The sequence below is a fragment of the Taudactylus pleione genome, unplaced genomic scaffold (assembly GCF_031769625.1).
Source record: "Taudactylus pleione unplaced genomic scaffold, aTauple2 ptg000380l, whole genome shotgun sequence".
NCBI lineage: Eukaryota > Metazoa > Chordata > Amphibia > Anura > Myobatrachidae > Taudactylus > Taudactylus pleione.
Genome location: NW_028284781.1, coordinates 355484 through 374105, shown reverse-complemented (window position 1 = coordinate 374105; position 18622 = coordinate 355484). Strand labels below are relative to the sequence as shown.

At 44.3% G+C, this 18622-nt stretch overlaps 1 long non-coding RNA gene across 1 annotated transcript in view; it reads left to right on the top strand.

Moving 5' to 3' along the window:
- Window positions 1–3633: 3633 nt before the first annotated feature.
- Window positions 3634–18622, top strand: part of LOC148507875 (uncharacterized) — a 35651-nt gene continuing 20662 nt past the window's right edge. The window contains exons 1-2 of the long non-coding RNA XR_015869656.1: window positions 3634–3903; window positions 4493–4562. This is a non-coding gene — a long non-coding RNA (uncharacterized LOC148507875). The remainder of the gene's footprint in view (window positions 3904–4492; window positions 4563–18622) is intronic.

Genomic DNA, 18622 nt, shown 5'->3' with positions numbered 1-18622 from the left:
CCAGCCAGTCAGGATCCCTTCTTACTGCATTACCGGCCAGTCAGGATCCCTTCTTACTGCATTACCAGCCAGTCAGGATCCCTTCTTACTGCATTACCGGCCAGTCAGGATCCCTTCTTACTGCATTACTGGCCAGTCAGGATCCCTTCTTACTTAATCGCCAACCAGTTGGGATCCCTTCTAACAGCATTGAAGGCCAGATAGGATCCCTTCTTACTGTATCGCTGGCCAGTCAGGATCCCTTCTTACTTTATTGCCAGTGTCCCTTCTTACTGTATCGTCGGCTATTCAGGATTCCTTCTTACTGCATCACCAGCCAGTAGGTGTCCCTCATAACTGCATCACCAGCCAGTTAGTGTCCCTCCTTACTGCATCACCAGCCAGTTAGTGTCCCTCATAATGCATCACCAGCCAGCCAGTGTCCCACATAACTGCATCACCAGCCAGCCAGTGTCCCACATAACTGCATCACCAGCCAGTCAGTGTCCCTCATAACTGCATTGCTGCCCAGTCAGGGTCTCTTCTTATTACATCACTAGCCAGTCAGGGTCCCTTCTTACTGTATTACCAGTGTCTCTTCTTACTGTATTGTCAGATATACAGGATCCCTTCCTACTGCATTACCGGCCAGTCAGGATCCCTTCTTACTGCATTACCAGCCAGTCAGGATCCCTTCTTACTTAATAGCCAACCAGTTGGGATCCCTTACCGCATTGCAGGCCAGTTAGGATCCCGTCTTACTGTATTGCATGTCCCATCTTACTGTATCATCTTACTGCATGGGTTTTTATTTTTACATCTCTGGCCAGTCAGGATACCTTCTTACTACATCTCTGGCCTGTCAGAATCCCTTCTTACTACATCTCTGGCCAGTCAGGATCCCTTCTTACTACATCTCTGGCCAGTCAGGATCCCTTCTTACTGGTATACAATCGGGAAGCTGGCTGCCTTAATACCGACAGCCGGCTTCCCGACTGTCATATGCCGGCGAGGGTGAAATGCCGGGCATCTAGATGTAGACGCCTGACATTTTCCAGACGCCGGGAGACAGGCATCCGGCATCCCGATCGAAGGGATGCCGGGCGTCGCGAGCGGACAGCTGCGGGGGGGGAGGGTTAGGTATAGGGCACCCGGGGGGGACTTAGGGTTAGGCACCACCCCGGGAGGGTTAGGGGGAGGGAGGGTTAGGCACCCCCGGGGGGGACTTTGGGTTAGGCACCCCCGGGGGGACTTAGGGTTAGGCACCCCCCTGGGGGACTTAGGTTTAGGCAGCAGGGAAGGGGGGGTTAGGTTTAGGCACTTAGAGGGGGGATTAGGGTTAGGCACTTGGGTGGGAGGTTAGGGTTAGGCACCCCTAAGGAGGGTTGGGGTTAGGTTAGGTTAGTAAGTATTTACCGATCAACAATCGGGATTTCCAGCGCTGTCGGGCTTCCACTGCCGGGAACTCTGCTTTTGTCGACCAGGCACTGGCGGGAATCGAACCGCCGGCCATGCGGCCGGCGGTATTTCATACCAATTCCCTTCTTACTACATCTCTGGCCAGTCAGGATCCCTTCTTACTACATCTCTGGCCAGTCAGGATCCCATCTTACTACATCTCTGGCCAGTCAGGATCCCTTCTTACTACATCTCTGGCCAGTCAGGATCCCTTCTTACTACATCTCTGGCCAGTCAGAATCCCTTCTTTCTTAATCGCCAACCAGTTGGGATCCCTGCTTACCGCATTGCAGACCAGTCAGGATCCTTTCTTACTGTATCGCCAGCCAGTCAGGGTCCCTTCTAACTGCATTGATGGCATTTAGGGTCCCTTCTTACTTCATCACTGGCCAGTCAGGGCACCTTTTTATTTTGCATCACAGGCCAGTCAGGGTCCCTAATTATTGCATCACAGGCCAGTCAGGGTCTCTAATTATTGCATCACTGGCCATTCAGGGTCTTTTCAGCAAAATTGATATACCGGTGAAGAAAAGATCACCAGAACTGTATCAAAACAAAACTAACAAAATGTGGGAATTATTTGATGCTACAAATGGAACATGATATGGGAAAGTGACAGGATATGTGGATACAGATATTCTTAGATTACTGACAGCAAAACATGTAATGAAAATTGTTCCTGTTTTGTGCCCATAGTTGCCTTGAAAGCTATTTACACTGTCTGTCTGATATAACAAAAAAACAGTATCACAAGCCTGGAAACTGCTAGAAGTGTGAGAATGGGGTTTCATGTGGAAATACATATCTATTAAAAGGTGAGGAAAAAGCAAGATCAAATTTCAGCCCTCAGCACTTGTAAAATCACTGTTCAATCTATTCCAGTGAAGATTTGAAGAGAGATAACAAGTTGTGACACATTCTCAGTCTTATGGGTATGACCATGTGAAGTTTTAAAAGACATTTCTGGAATTACATATACGGAGGTATTAACATTTTTTGTTTGCAATACAGTCCACATCTCGTATTTTACTGAATAAATGCATAGAAAAAGAAGGATAGTTTATTACTAGCAGGGACGTCATAGGTTTTACTACTTTCACTGCTGCGTCACAAACATCCTCAGCATTACCACTACCAGGTAGCCACGTAAGGGGTAAGTCATGTATTAAGCTACCTGATGCAATCACCAAACTAAAGGGTCTATTTACTAAGCCTTGGATGGAGTTAAAGTGAAAGGAGATAAGGTACCAGCCAATCAGCTCCTAACTAACATGTCACAGGCTGTGTTTGAAAAATGACAGTTAGGAGCTGACTGGCTGGTACCTTATCTCTTTTCACTGTATCTCCAGCCAAGGCTTAGTAAATAGACCCCTAAAACAGTAATATGTATGAAGCAATGTCTCATTATTATTATTTTACATACAATTAGACTAAAAACTGTTGATTGTAACTTGTGTTAGAACGGATAGGACTGCAACTTATACCCCTTTTACACCAGAGCAAAAACCTGGGTTTTGCTGGGTCTACCCGGGTCGCAGCTCAGTGTAAAAGGGTCCCTGAAAAATAACCTGGGTGAAGTGACCCTGCAATCCAACCCAGGTAGCTACAAGGGTTGGACCCAGGATGGACCCAGGTAATGGTGCAGTGTAAACGGTGCAACCCAGGTTATCTGACCTGGATCATGCCTAAAATGAGCGGATTGGTGGTTGTCGAGCATTCACCTCCCACTTTTTATGACCTCACAGGTTTAGCAGGGCAGACCTGAGTTCAGTGTGAACAGGGCTGACCTGGGAGTAACCCAGACCAAAGGTGCAGTGTAAATGGGTCTGACCTGGGTCTGACCAGGGTTGGAACCATGTCCAAAAACCCAGGTCGGACCTGGGTTTTTGGTGGAAAAGAGGTATTAGTTGGCTCCATTGTGTATCGATGCAATTGTACAGAAGTGAAACAGCTGGAAACAAGATGCATTGGTGTGTTCATGACAAGCCTTAAAGACTTCCAGGACTGTGAAAACCCAGCACGACTCTTATCTTCTCTTACTGTATTAGTGAATCATGACGAACAAGTCTAGAGGGCAAAGGAGGGGTTGTCTCTGCAGCTGTGTACAGTATGTGTCTGTTTCGCATAGAGCATCTGCCGTGCTGTGGCTCGGAGCTGAAAGGGTTATGGCTGTGACTAATATTTCATTAGCAGCCAATAGTAAAATCTAGGAGGGAACTAGAAGCTTTCCAGTTGTTACTGCTGTGTCTGCCACCTCAGTCTAAATAAATAACTAGAGTAAAGATCTGATGAAATACAGGAACACGGTGCAGAAAACCTGTTTATTTCAGTTAATTTATATATGAGGCTAAACTGCATTTATGTCTAAAAATGAAGTTATTATGATAATCACAGAGCTACAATATGTGCAGAGTGCTTCAATCATTTTGAAACCAAGAATTGGACATTGACTTGCAGTTTGCTAAGGTAAGAAAAGCCGTCTTACTATATAATCTGTGGCAAATATACATTTTGCCAATGGTAACTTATCAGTGAATAAATAGTGAGAGGTTTAGTGGGAAGAAGGTTACTGCTCTGGGAAAACTCAACTATAGAGCATTAATTGCTCCCCAGATTGCTCTTAATTTGTTGGGATGTGGTGTTAACGAGCTGTGGAAAAGTATAACTGGTATGGTAAGGCTAGGAATAGGGGTAATACATGTAGTGCACCAGCACCTGGATGGCTAGGGGGCAGTGTAGATTTATGCATTGTCTGATGGAAAGAGCAGCATCTGGGTTTCAGTATTCTTGGAACATAGGGGTCTGTTTACTAAGCAGGAGACAGAGTGAAAAGTGATAAGGTGCCAGCCAATCTGCTCCCAACTGCCATATCACAGGCTGTGTTTGAAAAATGACAGTTGGGAGCTGATTGGCTGGCACCTTATCACTTTTCACTCTGTCTCCTAACACTGCTTAGTAAATAGACCCCATAGACACATCTCGTGTACATGGGTATTGCAGAATGCCAGGTAAAAAGGCTGCTCATTGGCCATTTCTCTTTCTTACATATGTCAAGGCTCTCAAAAGTAAGCAGCCGAATGAAGAGCAAAGACAGTGTGCAGAACTAATTGCTAAGGACAATTAAGGTATTGTATTGTAAATTAAAAATCATTCTGCATACTGCCCTTAATCACTTTTTTTTTCTTCAAAAAGGTATTTTTAATGATATGTAAATATTTTATTTAAAAAAAAATTATAAAAAATAATATATATATATATATATATATATATATATATCTAGGAGATGTTTTGCACCCCCACCCCCGTGACCATAGGCCTGCATTGTAAAATAACTTCCCAGCCCCATTGGCAATGGAAACCCTGGTGGTTATAAATCCTAATAACATTACCCCTCCACACACACTCACCCCTTTAAAAGATTATTATTTTATAAAACATCCCCCCCTCCTGTAAAAATTCTATTTTTTTGCACTCCCCCCTCCTCCTACACTGTCACCAGTTTAATCTTTTTTTTTTTTTTCATTACTGTTTTACCCCCCTCCCCCCCTCCAGCATTATATGGCTTTATTTTATGCCTCCCCACCCCCACTTATGCTAGATTCCCCCTCTAGGGGAATAACCTACCACCCCTGTGGGCAACCCCCCCCCCCCCTCCCCCACATGCAGTGGGCAGCAAAATGTTTGTCAGGGGGAGACACTAATGATCAGTCCCCCCTGCTGCAGCTGCTCTTTGCACATGCAAAGATCAGCCAAATAGTGCTTGGAGAGGAACTAAGCACCTTGATCCCTGATGCATGCACTCTAGAGTGCCGTCCGCACAGCATTCTGAGGCGTGATGCTGGCAGTCACAGACCGCCACATCACTGCCTAGGGTTCCGAAGATGTGTTCTGCCCTTGTGCAAAAAGGATCTCCTCTTCTACAGCTGGGGCACAAAGCGGGGAGGCGTGGCAGTATGTGATGTGACATTGCCAGCTGACGCACAGCTGTCTCTGATCGCATTACATACAACGTTGCCAGGTAAATGGGTAACTCCACTCAAAAATAAAACAAAACACAAAAACTATGAGTGCTTAAAATTGTTTTGTGAGTACCACAATTTACATAAATAAATCATATTTGACTGAAACTGGAGGTTGAAAACTCAGACACTGTTGGTGAACTTTTTTAGCTAAGTTGTGACTTTCCCCAGCAACATCTGTAACCATGGAAACACACTGTGGACTGCACTGATTGTTTCCATGGTTTCAAAGTTTGCTAAGGAGAGAGGCTGAAGAGCAAGGTGAGAGCGAGAAGACACAATTTATTAATCTGATGTCTGGCTTGTCAATTTACAGAACAAGTCTTATTTTGTAAGCTGTTTGCATTTCTTAGGGATAGTTCTTATTCTGTATGTATGAGAAACTAACCATTCCGCTAATTCTTTGCATTATTAATTTATACAAGGGCATTTAAAGACAGGAGGGAGTCTGTGTGCAAACTTTCCATGGCCCCCTTCCCACTTGTCAGAGCATGCACAGGAGATAGTAGAGACTATGACACAGTGCCTTAGAAAATACTGCGCTGGCACCATATTTACTCTGATTTCTACTGAAAAATGGAGCCATATTTTCCAAGAAATATCAGAATAATGATGCAAAGTGGATGCAGGGCAAGTAAGTGCAATGGGTGCAGGGTGTGTGGTGTAGGCGCCCTTGACCAAAGGCGCCATGTGCATCACGCTCCCTACACACATTAGGAATACACCACTGTATGTATGTCCTTTACAGTAGATATGTCCACTACTAATCATGACATATATATTATAAAGTGTTTAAAATGGGGAGTCGTGGTGTAAAATGTAAATGATTCTCATGCAAAGCTCTACCACTAAAATAACATTTGTGTAAATATACATTTCTGTTACTGTAGCATAATAGGTGGGTGACTCAGCTGACTACAACCAGTATATATCCCAGTTGGAGAGCACCGGGTTTGGCTAAGTGATATTAGGAGAAGTCAGTGGCAACCAACAAATCCTCATAAAGCAGAGGTTTTCAAACTCGGTCCTCAAGGCACACTAAAGCCGCATACACACTAGACGATCTTTATGAATGATATGGACGTTAACAATATCTTCAACTATATATTGTTCATATCGTTCAGTGTGTACGCAGTGAACGACCAACAATGTCTTTTGTCATCCATACTTGCAGGACAATCTGACAATATCGGCAAGAATTCCCTGTTCAGAGATGTGGCAGGATGACTTCACTGAAAGATATCTATCAGTGTGTACACCCAATATCGTTGTCCTGCACTACAGAAACTTCAAGGGAAATCGTTCACCAATATCATTCACACAGCACGTGTCTAGTGTGTATGAGCCTTAACAGTCCAGGCTATAAGCAGGGGCTGGCTGGCAACTTTCAGCCTGGGGGGCAAACAAGAGCAAGTGGCCCAGGTTTTCTAACAGCAAATGCAATTTTAAAAATGGGCGTGGGAATGTTGGGGGTGTGGTTTGTGTAATGTGGGTATGGGTACACATGGGAAGGTCCTGTGTGCCTCTATTACTGTGTAAGCAGGTATAAGAGGAGAATAAAGGAGGAGAGTCAGGTAGCAGCGCTAAGGTCCCTAATAAAGGGGCAAGATAAACAAAATCCACTCCTCTTATGATGCCAGTGGAGGGAAATTAGGAATGGAGGGGCAATGCTGCCTAGGTTATGAGAGACCCCCCCTTCAGTGTGTTGGATGCAAGGGCTCAGAGTTTTGCAGCACCTGTTATGTGAAAATGCAGGACCACAGCAGGGGGCACTGAGATTGTGAGGGCGCCCACACATATATGCATTATTGAGTCCCTCTCTTCTCCTAGTATATATATGCATTATTATGTGGTCCCCACCCCCCAGTAATTGTCATCTGCTCCCTCCCCCAATGGTTAACTTACCTGCTCCGCTCGATTGTCTTTATCCACTCGGCAGCTCAGCTCCTCCTCCAGGTCCAATCTCACCCTCTGCAGCCGCCGGATCCCTCTCCTGTCTCCAGGCTCTGACTGACAGTGACAGATAGTAGTAGTCAGCACTTAGATCCTGGTAGGCATACAGACAACATCGCAATGTCATAACATCACATTCGCGACTTTGCTGATTTAGGTGCCGTGTCTGCGAACAGTAATGAGTGCAAGTGCACTGCCTCAGCAGGGATACGAAGTTGCTGTCTTCCGGCAGCCAGGTACAGCTGCTACCGGGCTGCAGGACTATAGTGTGTGGCGGGGTCTTGAGCCCCAGGTGACCGTCTCATGGTCGCACCGCCGTTATGTCCCTGGAAGTGTGTGCACAAGCAGCGGACACTCTCCCCCCGGATCTCTGGTTATGATGACAGGATCTTTTTTTACCTGTCATCACCGTCCCCACTGTGCTTCATGTGTTGTGGGCCAGCCCCCAGAGTAACAGCACTTCAAGTTGCAGAGACGGGAGGTTCCGAAACGCCATTCCTGAAGACATGATCTTTCAGAAGACCTCCAGGAACGCCATTATGGAGCGTTCCCCCCGAAAAAAAAAATATATATATATATATATATATATATATATATATATGAGCTGTAGTTAAAAAACCTATGATCGGGATGCCGACTAATTAAATCCCGGTGCTATAATTCCGAACTGCGGACAGAAGACCGGCGCCAGAATCCCGACATGAGTGGAGATCCTGACACTGGGATCCTAACAGACGGCATCCTGATCATAAGTACAATGGGCGCCTTAGCTGTAAGCCGCAGGGGGAGGGGAGGATTAGGTTTAGGCCTCCCCCGGGAAGGGAGGTTAGGGTTAGGCACTAAGGGGGGATGGTTAGGTTTAGGCACTTAGAGTTAGAATGTGGGGTAGGGAGAATTAGGGTGTGGGGTAGTGAGGTTTAGGGTAAAGAAAAGGATGGTTATGGTTAGGGTGTAAAAGGGGCAGGGATAGCATACTTATTCCCTGTTGGGAACCTCAGCATCGGGATGCCGCTGTCGGTCTTCGGTCTTCTACACATGCATACTGTACATACATACACACACACACAACATACAGACACACTAAGCACACACATATTTTAAGTAATTAAACATCTTCTCCCTGCAAACTTTGTGCAATTGTTACATTATATATATATATATATATATATATATATATATATTTATATCCAATCTACCCTCCAGTTACCAGTCTGTGGTACTCCTCATCTCTGCCCTCTCTGACTCTCTCCTCCATGGGTGTGGTGCCAATTTATTTTTTCAGCTCCTCTTCCAACTCCCCCGACAAGCCACGCCCCCTTTTCCCTTCTCCAGCCAGGGTTTCTGGGTAGGGAAACCTGGCTCCCCATTGGTCGACAGCGGTCATCTTTGTGTAGCCTGATATGGGGGCAGCCATTTTCTTATAGACTGCTATAGCTACTCGGATCTCTCTCTTGCAGAGCAGTGGCCGGGGAGCAGAAGCATCCTCTGCCTGTCGCAGCCTGGCGGCCCTAGAAAGCTAAAATTGTACCGGCCTGGGGGGCAGATGGCACCGGCTATAAGGATATCCATGCTTGACCACAGGTGATTTAATTAGTACTTCAGTCAATTTGATTTAACCACCTGTGCACAACCATGGATATCTCTAAAACCTGAACTGTGCCTTTAGGACCGTGGTTGGGAACCTGTCATACAGTATGGTGGAGCAAGATGACAGATGGGCCAATAGTGTAGTATGCCTCAACTAAATATTGTCTGTGTTTCATAATGAGAATATATACTCCATCCACACTACATTTGATAACAACTTATTTGATGACGCACATACTGTAACAGGTAGATTCCTAGAAACAGTATGCTGTAATTTATTAACTATCACTGGATTTATGAACATTCAAACAAGAGCTGTTTTCACATTTTGCGGGTGCAGCTTCTGCCTTCAGTGACACAATGGTACAGGTAGATAACATCCAATTTAAGGCTGTGTGATTCTGTGCTTTTATACCACAGCAGATCACCTTTCTTAGTACCATTCCCTATATTGAGGGGAATCATGACTCTGGCTCCTAGATTGACAGATTGACTCTGGGTGTGGTAGTCAGTTCAAAGAAACCTACACAAAGGTTAGGTCTAATTATATCACTGGACAGGTCTGTGTACAGTGGCCATCTTGGGAGGGACAAAAGCCATTCTCCTGTTGCAGCTACGCTGATACTCACAGCTCGGGTGTGGAACTATCAGAGGAAACTAGGGTGAGTCCTGAGGCTACAAAATGTGGAAATTGTCTAACTACAGGCACAGCAGGGGCAGATCTAGATTTTACATTGTAAAAATAAGCATATTTGTTTGAAGAAAAAAAAAATATCTAAAATGACACATTAAACAATTTCTATTAAAATATTGTAACTTTCCACCTTCTGTGTTATTTTTCCTTGCTTCTCAACCTCTCTCAGGGTGCCTACACACTTAGCGATATTTTACACGATTTGACCGATTCCGATGCATCGTGATGACAAATCGTGAGTGTCCACTCACAATCAGGATTCCGATGCGTGTCCCTGCAGGTCGCACATAGCATCTTCAGATCTGCCGTGCTGTAGGGCAGATCTGACAATCTCAGTCACGATGCACTGGAATAGTTAGGAGGCACGATAGATCGTTTGTCACATTGGACAGTTTTTAACACCAAATCGCGCCCACGACTGCCAGGGAGCTGCTGGGGAGAGTTCAAGGGGAAATCGGACACAATGTCGGATCGTGAGCACATCGCCAAGTGTGTAGGCACCTTTAGTCTCACTTACCTGATCTGATCCGTTTCTTGTCACCCTCCCTGCTACAGTCCAATCAACTCTTACCCCAACTGGTTACATAACCCTGCTGACCTGTCAAAATCCCTTTAGTTGCTGGAAACTTGATTTTCAGTGTTTAAGGAATTTCAGACCCAGCGGGTAAAGGCATTTGGAACAGAGCCACCAGCTGTTTGCTTAATAGGAACACACTTAGTTGCAATTGACCCTCATCTTCCCTTCCTCCATCTGTAGTCCCCACCATGGTATGGTGCCAACAGTGCATTTATAATAACATTACAGTAGTTCTGGAAGTGGACATTGAGCCCACACTGAATATTATATATTGTTCAATGCCGGCATCCTCCCTCATCCCTGAGCCTGCACAACCTGACGATATCATCAGGTTGAACAGCAGGTTCGGGCAATGAGCGACGGCATCAACGACCAGCGGGAACAGCATATCCACTGCACCATATTGTGGACGACTGATCTATAATGATGTTGTTATCATTCATTATATTGTGTAGTGGATACGTGGCTTAACTATATTCCCAAATCTGAATCCGGCCCACTGATACCAATTGAAGACTATATAACAATACAATACAAATCAGGGATATCCAAAAATAGTTTCCAAAACCAGGGCCGCAACTAGGGGGGGGCTAGAGGTGCACGTGCACCGGGTGGGGATTGCGGGGGGGTGAAAAATCTGACTCTGCCATCCGAAAATGGCCGCCGCCAAAGAGGAGACAAATGCTAGAGGTCTTTACTGGACCTCTAGTGTCTGTCTCCTCCTTGGGGGCGGCCATTTTTGGATGGCCGTTTTCAGCAGATTCCATGCGGACTAACAGTCCGCATGGACTCTGCTGAAAACGGCCATCCAAAAATGGCCGCCGCCAAGGAAGACACAGATGCTAGAGGTCCTACTGGACCTCTAGTGTCTGTTAGCAGTGCACAATGCACACAGCGTTCCCGGAAGTGCCGGGAACGCTGGCGCTGCAGGGAGAGGATGCTGAGAGCTGCATCTTCTCCCTTCAAACCCCCCTGGAAACGAGCATAAACCCCATGGCAACGAGCATGTAACTCCTGGCAACGAGCATGAAACCCCTGGCAACGAGCATGAAACCCCTAGTAACAAGCATGAAACCCCCTGACAACAAGCATGAAACCCCATGGCAATGAGCATAAACCCCATGGCAACGAGCATGTAACTCCTGGCAACGAGCATGAAACCCCTGGCAACGAGCATGAAACCACTGGTAACAAGCATAAATCCCCTGACAACAAGCATGACACCCCCTGGCACCGAGCATAAACCCCATGGCAATGAGCATGTAACTCCTGGCAACGAGCATGAAACCCCTGGCAACGAGCATGAAACCCCTGGCAACGAGCATGTAACCCCTGGCAACGAGCATGAAAGCCCATGGCAACGAGCATGAAACCCCATGGCAACGAGCATAAACCCCCTGGCAACGAACATAAACCCCCTGGCAACGAGCAGGTAATTTTAAAGTAATTAGAAGCATTACTGTGGGGCATAAAATGGTGTCGGGCAAATATGTAAGTGGCACTTTGGTAATACGAATTACAGTGTGTGGCATAATGTGTAATGGGCATTATGGTGTGTGGAATAATGTAAGTCACTATACCAGGGACGTCTGAGTAGTGCACTGCCTTATTGAGGAGCAAGGACAAACTCCAGGTACAGGAAGGGAGGGGGCGCAAAATTGCTGCCTTGCACCGGGTGACAGATATCCTAGTTTCGGCCCTGCCAAAACTGTGATGCACTGTAAAGCATACTTACCGACTTTGCCACCCCTCTTCTGGGAGGGGGCAGCCAGGTCGACACAAAGAGAGCGTAGCGGGTGGAAAGGTGGGCTGTACAGTATAGAGGGCTTGGTGGCAGGATTGCATCATCGTGGCCCTGCCCGCCACTATACAGTGCAGAGAAAACGGGCATTGATTAGCAGGGGGGGGGGCTACAATGATGCAATTCTATACGAATTGTGTCATCGCCCCCCTCCCCCAGACCGCCTTTTCGGGAGCCTCCAGGCCATTCTGGGAGAGTAGGCGAGTATTCAGTAAGGACAAGAAAACTTATCATGTAATGTATTATCTTTATTTTTATTCTATTTACATGTATAAACTTAATTGCACGCATGTATTTTTTTTTACCTTTACTTTTGGCATTAACTGGCCCTTAAAGCATGTCAGGTTACCCATCAGTGAGCTACAGTATACAGAATGACTCCAGATAACAGATCATCAGTAGCAGAAGAGTTTATTTTTACAGGCATCACACTGAAATAGCATCCACTGTATTGGTGAGTATCTTGGCAGTGGTGGGAGTGGTCCCTGTTAGAGTTTGGACTGGGACAATGTAGTGATTGTGATTGCTTTAGTGTAGGTGGGTGTAGTTTATCTTTTTGTAACTTCCTGTCCCATCCTCTGTAATGCCCACTCAAAAGAAGAAATGGACAAAAGATGTCCCCACACTCCCTTTAAAATGTATAGCTATAACTATCACTTTTGACACATGATCTTGGATGCATTATTTCGATATCATGTAATCACAGGTTGGCCGCCTCTAGGCCTGAGGGAATAGCAATCATTAGGCTGTGGTTTCCTAAACGTTTCCCCCACATTGTGAATTTTCGGGATAATTTCTGTTACGAATCGTCATCAATATAGGTTTTGGAGATGGGGAGAGAGTGGACGTTGTGGGCAAGTTATGGCAAAAGTTATTTTACCTACCAGGTGCTAACCTGACAGTGAGCAGGTTTGGTTTCTCAATGAATACCACCCAAGTGTCTTGATTTAGGTGGGGACAGTCCCGTTGTCTGATCCCGGGATAGTTGGGAGGTCTTTCACCCACTGGCAGGTAGCAGCTATAGGCATGCATGACATGGAAGGAGTGTTTTTAGGGGCCTGGAATGTGACTGAGGACCTTATTCAGACGCTAATGCCGCCGCTACTCTGTATGTATACGCAGCTGCTGTGCAAAAATATGCAAATTTTGCAGCCATTGGGATTTGTATTGAGACGCCCACCTGTTGCTTTACAAATCCAAGTACCTGCGTATAGATACAGCACAGGTCGCAGATCATTGGATTATCGCAGTTCTGAATAACCCTATGGTTGCACAGAATGGCCACGTGTACGGAGTCACCACCAGAGCCACTCTCACTGTGTACGGGATCGCAAACGCAGGTTGACACACCCCAAAACCGGTTGTGACAAGCCTAGATTTTTGCCAACCCACCCCCACCTGTTACCTCCCTGAAATGCTACCTGACTGGCAATCACACTGCGAGGAAAAGTTGCTGCGAGCGAAAATTGTAATGTACCTTGACGCATGTGCAGATTACAGCTCAACTGCAAAAACACATAATAAATATAAATATATATATACACACCATACAATCCTCCGGCACTCCAATAACAAAAGGCGTATAGCATAACTTGCTCTGGTGCCCTCCGTATGGGGTCAGTGCCCCTAATCCATATAATCCATAATGAAAGGCGGCACTCAGAGTTTTATAAATCCAAATACTCTCACCAGAGGTATTTATTAATGCATGTCAACGCTTTGGGGTCTTTCACCCCCTCCTGAGGAAGGGTTGAAAAACTCTGAAACGTTGACCTGCATTAACAAAACCCTCTGGTGAGGATATTTCGACTTCTAAGACTCTGAGTTGAGGGCCGCCTTTCAATATATATATATATATATATATATATATATATATATATATATCATCAAAAAAGTGTATTCAAAATAGATACATATATGACACCCTAACGTTTCGGGACTACTTCGTCACTGTCAAGGCATGTAACAGATAACACAAATAAACTAACCTTAAATAGAAGATGTAGACCCACCATGTGTGGACTGCATCGAAGAAACCGGAAATCCCGACTCCCAGTGCACTCACCAATAGTGACGTCAAAGCGCCGGCTGTTTGGACGTTATATGTATATATATATGTATATATACACACACACACTCATACTTCTCAGACACAATTTCTGGGGATAAATATATAACAGTAAAAACATACTGCCAGTAAAATGCCAGCTGCTGGTCTATTGCTTCCAATCCCGGACCACATGTGCTGTGCACAGACAACAAACATATGGGAGACATTGCTTTCTCATGGTCGGTTAGGTGTGGTGTATGGTATATGGATTAAAATACACCTTTACCATCTTTATACTCACCATACATACTACTTTGAATACAACCTGAGTTTCTGAAAAGGGGTTCGCCTGTACTAAAAGTGGTTACCGCTCTACGCACTGTAAGTAAATACACCCTATATTAGTGAATGTACACCTGCATGTGTATGTCCTACAACCAAAGAAAAAAGTAAATGAATGCAATTTATTTTCTGTGCTGCTCTCTGGCACAGTGTTCTCTTAGGAATGTTCCTTGTTTGCCTGTAAAACTGTCAACTATTAATGTTTCCTTATATCTGATTTATAAAGTGTATGAACATTTTGTTGGATTTGTCTTTTGAACTGAGGAGATGCTGAAGTTGGACAGACATTAATGGTCATACGGTAGTACAGGACAAGCCCATATAATGATCTGACAAAGAATGGTTGAAGTTAGTGCCATAAACACAATGCTATAACATAATAATAGAAAAAGTGTAATAACTGTAACCCCAGTTTACTAAAAGACATCCCATATTTTGTCACTGTAATTTGGCAACTTGCATTGGTACATTTCTCATAATTCCTTTTAAGAGTGTGCCTAGAAGTACTTTCATATGTGTAGAATATGTGTCAATTACCTACTGCAGTGGACACTAAAAGGAAAGTATGTAAGGACAGGGTACCTCATGTTATATTGGTATCCTAGTTTTTTGAGCCCTATTTGAGGTCATCGCTTGCTGCCATGGTTTTTTCTGTAGACTTCTTGTAAAACAATTAACAATCTTTTTTGTATATTCACACATTTCCTGTACAATGTGACATACTGTAGCTATATATCTATCAATTGCGTTCATGTAGAAGAAAGCGTGTATATTGCATAACACATACCCTAACACAGGTGTAGGCAGCATGTGGCACCTGCAGGGTCAGTCCATCATATTGGGAACGCTGCTCCTCTCCTTCTTCCCTCACAGAGGAAATTATAATAGAGATCTTATCGGCGTGCTGAGATCTCTCCAGACCGAAGAACCCAAGCATGGCCTGTATACCTACAGAAGCCTGGGCCGATGGTCAGTCATTAGTTCTGCTCACAGTCGAATATCAGTAAAAAAAATTCTGAAGCAGGTCTCAAATCTACAAATTATCTACCTAACCTGAGCAAACTATCTTAAAAAACCTGAATGACTGGAAAAAAATAAGTTTTAATACCCACCTATCATTTTAGTACACAGAGCAGACAGAGCTCAGAGGGGCGTGCAAAAGTATCTCTGCTCATTACATTATATGACTATTGGCAGTCCTTGACACTGTGTAGAACTAGAAATCATTAATAGTAGCCTATAGTGATAACTTGGGTAATTAGCTCGGTAGATTGGTGTCAAGTGGTGCGGTGATTAGGTGCAGAATTAGAGTCCACACATGGCATTCCAGTAAAATAAACAAAAATGGTGCTTTACTTCCAGCATGGAAATCAGGAAACAGAAATAGAAAATAACAAACAACCTAGCCCTTGTTTAGGACACTAGCTCATTTCTTGAACCCTCTCTATCAAGGTGCAGCTAGTCTGCCAATAAAGTCTCTGCCTGCTTCTCTGCATGTCTATTGCCGGCTCCAGCCTGGCTTGGCTGCCACAGCTATACAAACACCATCAGTCTTGGTGGCCTTCCCTATATCCTCCAGCTATAGGCCCTGGCTTCCTCAGCCTGCAGCCCAGCTGCTTCAATGTCACACAGTCTGAGAGGTTTATGGTCCCCTCCCCCCTGCAAGGTCCAGACACAGGCCTCCTGGTCCTCAATGGCTTGCTTAGCTTCACTGGGCTCTCTGGCTGCCACGGTCCCACATAGACTGTCTCCAACAGCAGCCTGACTGGTCTGCCTTCTCATCAGCCCACACCTGAGCTCTCTCCACAAGGCAGCACACAGGTGTCACAACTCAGTATTTCTACCCTGTGTGGATCTCTCCAAACCCACACAGAATCTGCTGCTCACCAGCGCCATCTCTGGTGATACTGCCCAAAAAAAAAAGATATATATATTTATATATATACAGTCAGGTCCATAAATATTGGGACATTGATAGAATTTTCATATTTTGGCCTCTATTCACCACCACAATGGCTTTGAAATGAAACAAACAAGATGTACTTTAACTGCAGACTTTCAGATTTAATTTGAGGGTGATTACATCCAAATCATGTGAACGGTGTAGAAATTACAACGGTTTCTATATGTGCCTCCCACTTTTTAAGTGACAAAAGTAATGGGACAAAATAAACAATCCTAAATCTAACTTTCACTTTTTAACACTTTGTTGCAAATCCTTTGCAGGCAATTACAGCCTGCAGTCTGGAACGCATAGACATCACCAGACACTGGGTTTCATCCCTGGTGATGCTCTGCCAGGCCTCTACTGCAAATGTCTTCAGTTCCTGCTTGTTCTTGGAGCATTTTCCCTTCAGTTTTGTCTTCATCAAGTGAAATGCATGCTCAATCGGATTCAGGTCAGGGGATTGACTTGGCCATTGCATAACATTCCACTTTTTAGCCTTAAAAAACTCTTTGGTTGGTTTTGCAGTATGCTTCGAGTCATTGTCCATCTGCACTGTGAAGCGCCGTCCAATGAGTTCTGAAGCATTTGACTGAATATGAGCATATAATATTGCCCGAAACACTTCAGTATTCATTCTGCTGCTTTTGTCAGCAGTCACATCATCAATAAATACAAGGGAACTAGTTCCATTGGCAGCCATACATGCCCACGCCATGACACTACCACCACCATGCTTCACTGATGAGGTGATATGTTTTGGATCATGAGCAGTTCCTTTCCTTCTCCATACTCTTCTCTTCCCATCACTCTGGTACAAGTTGATCTTTGTCTCATCTGTCCATAGGATGTTGTTCCAGAACTGTAATGGCTTTTTTAGATGTTGTTTGGCAAACTCTAATCTGGTCTTCCTGTTTTTGTGGCTCACCAAGGGTTTACATCTTGTGGTGAACCCTCTATATTCACTCTTGTGAAGTCTTCTCTTGATTGTTGACTTTGACACATATACACCTACCTCCTGGAGAGTGTTCTTGATTTGGCCAACTGTTGTGAAGGGGTTTTTCTTCACCAGGGAAATAATTCTTCTGTCATCTACCACAATAATTCTTCTGTCATCTACCACAGTTGTTTTCCGTGGTCTTCCGGGTCTTTTGGTGTTGCTGAGCTCTCCGGTGCGTTCTTTCTTTTTAAGAATTTTCCAAACAGTTGATTTGGCCACACCTAATGTTTTTGCTATGTCTCTGATGGGTTTGTTTTGATTTTTCAGCCTAATGATGGCTTGCTTCACTGATAGTGACAGCTCTTTGGATCTCATATTGAGAGTCGACAGCAACTGATTCCAAATGCAAATGTCACACCTAGAATCAACTCCAGACCTTTTACCTGCTTAAGTGATAATGAAATAACAAGGGAATAGCCCACACCTGTCCATGAAATAGCTTTTGAGTTGATTGTCCCATTACTTTTGGCCCCTTAAAAAGTGGGAGACACATATAGAAACCGTTGTAATTTCTACACCGTTCACCTGATTTGGATGCAATTACCCTCAAATTAAATCTGAAAGTCTGCAGTTAAAGCAGATCTTGTTTGTTTCATTTCAAAGCCATTGTGGTGGTGAATAGAGGCCAAAATATGAAAATTCTGTCAATGTACCTGACTGTATATATATATATATATATATATATAAAATCTTTTTTTAATGGATTGGCTGCTTTAACATGGCTACTGGATACCTTCACAGCTTTTAATATTGTTATAATTTGCAGTAACCCGTAGCAACCAATTAACAATAGGCTTTGATTGACACAGTAAGCATGACACAGAGCAGATGCCTGTTACAGCCCTATTGAAAAGTGCTAGTAAATCACCCCATCAGTGTAACCTCAACATTACCAAGATTTAAAATGATGCTGCATTCTCTCCAGTGCCTTGGATCTGATGTGATCATATTTGAAATTCAGCAAGAAAACATTTTAAAGCAGTTTTTGTGAATCTGTGCAGATGTAAAATGATCTGCCCACCCAGTAATTACACCCACGCAGAGCACGCAACTTCTGCGCTCTGCTAAAGACATTTGAGAACATTCTTTTGCAGGTGTACAAGTGGCACAAGTTGTTTTTAGTTTATATGTTTATTATAATTGCTATGTATTATTCACACTGAATCATAAATAAAGGTACCCTAGTCTGGAAAATACTTTACATCATTTTTGTAAAT